The sequence below is a fragment of the Lithobates pipiens genome, unplaced genomic scaffold (genome assembly GCF_037356315.1).
Source record: "Lithobates pipiens isolate NorthernLeopardFrog02 unplaced genomic scaffold, aLitPip1_a1.2 Scaffold_28, whole genome shotgun sequence".
In the NCBI taxonomy this organism is placed as follows: domain Eukaryota; kingdom Metazoa; phylum Chordata; class Amphibia; order Anura; family Ranidae; genus Lithobates; species Lithobates pipiens.
The window spans coordinates 114,766,830-114,772,971 of NW_027507789.1; the positions used below are offsets into that span (position 1 = coordinate 114,766,830).

At 41.8% G+C, this 6,142-nt stretch overlaps 1 long non-coding RNA gene across 1 annotated transcript; it reads right to left on the minus strand.

Annotated features, from left to right (window-relative positions):
• Positions 1-774: 774 nt before the first annotated feature.
• On the minus strand, positions 775-1,205 carry LOC143934889 (uncharacterized). The gene is made up of 2 exons (XR_013263416.1): positions 1,118-1,205; positions 775-977 (listed from the first exon to the last, which is right to left on the minus strand). It is a non-coding gene; the product is annotated as an uncharacterized LOC143934889 (long non-coding RNA).
• Positions 1,206-6,142: the final 4,937 nt, after the last annotated feature.

Here is a 6,142-nt window from a genome sequence, read left to right on the forward strand (position 1 = left end):
CATCAGAGCTATCTGTCATGGAGCCGCTGTCCTCTACAGGATCGTATTCTGAGCCTGAATCTGACAGATGAGTGACTTCCTCTTCACTATCTGTCATGCTCAGAAACGTGTAGGCCTCTTCACTAGTGTACCTTCGCTTTGCCATTTTGGGCTCTAAATTTAGTGGTACACTAGTGAGACTCACAGGTAAAAAAGCACCTAGGCTGTCAGCGACTGTATCAAAACGCTACAAAAAAAACTGTTAGCGATCGCAGGGATCAGGCCTGACTCTGCGAATGCTGCAGTTATGTGTGTTGTGTTTTGTAAGTGACAGTGATTGATCGATACTGCACTTGGGTGGGCTAGGCGGAGGGGCTAAACGCAGGTGCTCGTTAGTATAGATCTGATCAGATCAGATATTGATCTGTTCAGATACTATACTACTAAGGGAGGTGTATGCTTTGCGCATGGGTGTTAGCGATACTGGCACTAACCTGAAGCTGTCTGGGGCGACGCAGACCCTATCTGACCCTAAAACCTAACTTATATCACCCGCCAGGTGATCAGGGGGTTAAACCTTTATTAGGTAATAAATGGCGGGTGCCCTGAAGCTATAAAAAATAACGAACTAACCAGCGTCGCCCGTAACAGTTATATGGTGATCACTGGTGAAAGGGTTAACTAGGGGGCAATCAGAGGGTTAACACCTTTATGCGGTAAATATTGTATCCTAAAAAAGGAAAAAAAGGGGGAGCAGGGGATTTTTATACGGTACAATTTATAGAGAAACAGAGATTTCTTTTAAAAGAATTCATAACTTTTTTATTTAGAAATGTATTAAAAATATGTTTTGTAAAGACAATAACAGCAAATACACTCATTGTACAAAAAATGCATAGCTATAGAGTATAGGGGATCCTGAAAGTGTTAGTTGCTGAGACTGATCGTACTTCCTCCCGACATGTTTCGCATTTGTGCTTCTTCAGGGGAGTATGCAACTAACAATAACATAAAGAAAAGGTTTAAAAGTACAGAATGTGCATATGTGCCATACAATTAAATACATATATAATGCAGGACATTTATGATATAAGAAAATAGTCTCAATGTGCTTAGTCCAAGGAGGTGCAATGCTTACCCAGGTATGTAAATTCCAAGCATCGCAACACACAAGCCAATAGATAGTGGAATAGATGGCAAAAATTGTGGGACAGGATCAAATGGTAAGAACACCCTAGCCCAATGCAGGGCATAGATGGAGGTAAGCAAGCGCTACAAAGATCAAAAACAGAAATTTAGAAATGAATACTAAGTTTGCAAATTTCATACAGATATTGAGAAGTGTTACATTGTAACAGAAGAAGTAAACGATATGATTCCCTCAGTTATATGAGGGGATTGGGGCTGAAGAAAAAAGCCTCCATATTAAGACAAAAAATACTGATTATTTAAGGAATAAAACAATTAATTGTAATTATAATTAGAATTAAGCCTGATTAATGTATAAGTTGTAAGTAGTAGCTGTTTGAAATATGTAACTAGTACGCTGTAAGAGAAAATAAAATTGTTTTTACCTGCAGTACTGGTAAGAGATGAGAGGATTAGTTCCATGTAATGATATTGATGCAATGCACATGCAACAGATCACAATGAACAAATCAATCGACTCATTACAGTGTTTTTTGTAAGCTACAGAGTGCAGCGCTATGCTGCCACTCTAAGCTTGCTGAACCTACAAGCAAATAAGAGGAAGGATAAATAAGTATGTATAGATAGGAAAAGGTGTTACAGCAGTTTAAGGTTAAAGTGAGGAGGTATATTTACCAAAACAAGAAGATTCAGCGTAGCGGCAATGTCTGTGTTGAACCTGCAGTGCTAGTGAAATGACAGCGCTGCTTTTTAAATCCCCCATCCATCGAGCCGGCGTCTGACGTCACCGGCTCGATGCGGACAGCCATAGGGGGAGACAATGAGCATGTGCAAAGCCCGTCGAATCGACGTTTAAACTACCATCCCCATAATGCCTCAGTGCTAACACGAGGTCCGTTTAGATGGATACTGATGGAAATGGGGCTGCGCTGGCTCTCCGCCCTAAACAGGGGCGGGAAGAAAAAAGCTTTCACAGAGGCAGATAGAGCGGCGATTATCGTGGCTTCTAACCCAGAAGGGATTACATGCCCATGTCCACCCCGAATCGGGAGCCACTTGGGAGAATAACCCAGCGGCGCCCTTGGGTGTCCATATGCCTTTACATACTTGGTGCCAGGGGGAAAGAAAACAAAGGATCCAATCCCATACCACAGAATAATATGGCTTAGGAATGCGGTGCTAGGAAGAAGGGAAAAAGCCAAGCTCCTCAATGTAGATGGGACTCATAGAGAGCAACAGAGATCCCTGAATGCGCAAACCATGATACCCATCTTGGGCCAAGCAAAACGAGACAACAAAAAACATTAAAGTACATGTGAAGCAATAATAAATAGAATTCACATTGTTGTTATACAAAAATATTTTGGATATAACATAGACATGACAATAAAGAAAATAAAAAGGAATAATGGAACATAACGGATTTGGAACGGGGTGAAAAAGGGGAAGGAAAGGGATGGGGAAGGGGAAGGATAAACAAAAAAGGGAAAAGATATCACTTCTCTCTCTTGAAACCAGGCTCCATGGAGGCTCACAGCTGAGGTGGGAGGGTCCATAAGAAAGACAAACAAAAGTTAGCTATAAAAAGGATCTATAGCTTATATTTTCATTAAACCCAGGATATTTTGTAGCTTTTAGGGTAAAGATCCACTTGGCTTCAGTTTGTAAGAGAAGCTTGTCCACTGAGCCACCTCGTGAGTTTAGAGGTATGTGGGCCAGGGCTGTGAATCGGATCCAATTAGGGTCGAATGCGTGATGAATGCCAATATGCCTGCTTATGGCTGTGATTATTTTTTTATTGAGAATAGGTTTGATGTGGTCTTTTATACGAATAGAGAATAGTCTTTTGGTTTTACCAACGTAAAATCCTCCACAGCGGCATTGGGCTAAGTATACAACGCCTGGAGTGGAACATGTGACGTGGAATTTTGGAACAAACAAACTGCCATTTGGTAGTCTGATCTTTCGAGAATTATATATATAGGGACACATGTCACATTGTCCGCATGCATAAGTACCTAGTTGTTTAGGTTTAATTTCCCCTGAAGAGTCCTGAAAGTGGCTTCTGACTAAACTGTCCTTAAGTGATTGAGGTCTCATATAAGTAATTGATGGTACATCATTTATATACTGGTTGACAATAGGGTCAGCTTTTAGGAGCGGCCAAAACTTTTGAATTATGGCACGAAAAGAATGATGTTGATTAGAGTATTTTGTAATAATGCGTACTTTATTATCCAAATTCTTTTGGTTATTGGAGAAGAGAAGGGAAGTTCTATCTTTATTTTTTACTCTATTATATGATTTTTTCAAAGATACATGACTGTATCCACGTGCTCTAAGTCTTCTGTATAAGTCATTGGCTGCCAACTTGAAGTCCGAGTCAGTACTACAGTTACGTTTAGCCCTTAAATATTGGCTATAGGGAATGCTCTTGAGAAGAGGTTTTGGATGAAAGCTTGTCGCATGCAAGACCGTGTTGCCAGCAGTGGGCTTTCTATATAGAGCAGAATACAAATGTCCGGTGGCATCGATCTTAATAGTCAGATCCAAAAATTCTATAGAATTTTGACTGTAATTTAACGTAAACTTTAAATTGAATGGATTCACTGAGAGTAGATTAAAGAAAAACAATAGATCTGATTCTGATCCTGACCAAAAAAATAAAATATCATCGATATACCTGTACCAGGCTATGATGTTGTTTAGAAAAGGGACAAGGTCTTCACGCGCGAAGGTGTCTTTTTCCCACCCCCCCAGGTACAGGTTGGCATACGATGGGGCACATTTAGTCCCCATCGCAACCCCCTGCACCTGGAGGTAGTGGGATTGATTAAATTGAAAAACATTATGCTTCAAAATAAAGTCCAATAGCTTCATAACAAATTCGTTATAAGCAAAAAAGTTTGAACCTCTTTCTTGCAGATAGGAGCGTATTATTTGTAAACCTTTGGTATGTGGTATAGCATTATACAGACATTCCACGTCAATGGAGACCAGCCAAGACTGTGCCGGTAGGCTGATACCCTCGAGTATTTTTAAGAGATCAATGGTATCCTTCACATAAGAGAAAAGGGAAATGACATGCGGTGTGAGATTTTTATCTACAAGACTGCTCGCGTTTTCTGTTAAACTTTCACAGCTGGAAATGATAGGGCGTCCTGGAGGGTCAGTTAATGATTTGTGCACCTTAGGAAGGGCATAGAAAGTAGCAATTTTTGGATCTTTAATATTTAAGAAGTCCCATGTGCCTTTATCTATGATACCTGATTTGTATGCATTGAAGATGATCGAACGGTATTGTGTGTCAAAATAAGAAATTAGTGACACAGAGATTGGTCGATACCAGTCGGAATTGTGAAGAATCTTATTACACATAGTTAGATATTGCGAGGTATTCATAATTACAATGTTATGCGGTAGTATATGGGGGTCCCTGACGCTATAAAAAGCTGCGGAAAACCTAAATACCTACCTGCCTAACTAGAGTCACCTGTGACACTAATACAGCGATCAGAAAAACAATTGCTTATTAGTGACACTGGCAACGGGGGGTGATCACGGGGTTAAACCTTTATTGGGGGGGTTAGGGGGGTACCCTAAACCTAAAGGGGGCTAACTCTAACTGCCCTAACAGTTATTGCAGTCACAAATGACACCAATGCAATAATAAAACAAAAAAACTGCAATTGGTGTCACTGTGACTGGGGGTGCAGGGGATGATGGGGGGGGGGGGTGATGGGGGGGGGTGAAAGTGTGCCTAGAGTGTTCTACTACTGTAAAGTGTAGTGTTTGGTGCAACTCACAGATCCTCTCCTCGGTGCCGGAACGAAAAAGACCCACACGAGGAGAGATTACATCATTTCCTCTGCCTGTGTTTACATTACAGGAGAGGAAGTGATGTTAGGGAAGATTTCTATTCGTCAGGAGCGATCGCAAAGGGGTGGCCATGAATGAATGAATGGCCGCCCCCTCATCCCGGATCGCTCCTGAGCGTAATCCGACCGCCGCTGGCACTGATCGGGCCCCCCACCCACGGGAAGTCATGGACATACAGGTACGCCAGAATGCCTGCCCGTGCGATTCTGCCGATGTACATGCAAAAATAAAAATTCTTTATTTTTTATTTATTTATTTTTATTTTTAGTTTCATTTTGATTTTGATTTTATTTTTATTTTTGGTTTCTAAGTCCACTTATTTATATGTTTATATGTTTACCTTTATGGGGGTGCCCTTATTAGGCTCGGTTCACACAGTACGCGGCACGACTTGCAGCGCCGCGACCTGCCGCGACCTGCCGCGACCTCAGCGGCGACTTGCAAAACGACTTCTGTATAGAAGTCAATGCAAGTCGCCCGAAGTCGCCGCAAAAGTAGTACAGGAACCTTTTTTCTAAGTCGGAGCGACTTGAGTCGCTCCTATTGAACGGTTCCGTAGTACAGAACGGGGAGCGACTTGTCAGGCGGCGAAGTCGCCTGGACAAGTCGCCCCTGTGTGAACCGAGCCTTAGTCTTCCGTTGTACACCATATCCATGGAAGGTAGTTAGAGATGTGTTGCTATCTCCTATTGCGATGTAAATGCTGAGGCATTGGTGGTATGGGGACACGCGAACTGCACATGCGCGGACTCGGAAGACTCAAGTGTGGAGTGGATTTATATTTTGGCTTGTTCATTTATTTTTCATGTGAGTGCATTGAATTTTGGTTTATTTGAATTCAAGTGCTTAACTGTATTACGCTATTGGAGGCTTCCACTGTCATTCTTTTGCAAGGTATATTTATATATGACTTGATGAGAAGGGATCAAGACACATGAGCTTGACAAGTCTGGTGGTATACAGCGGGCATCTATTTAGAGGATATAAAGCTTGTCTTGCCAAACACGTGAGTGTGAGGCTTATGAGCCGGTGAGTGCACCCACAACGGGGGGTTTTCACAATCACAGCTGGTGTGGTGAAGGAGCAAATTAATTTTGGCGGACACTAATTATCACTTTTCACGTGGATTTCACCA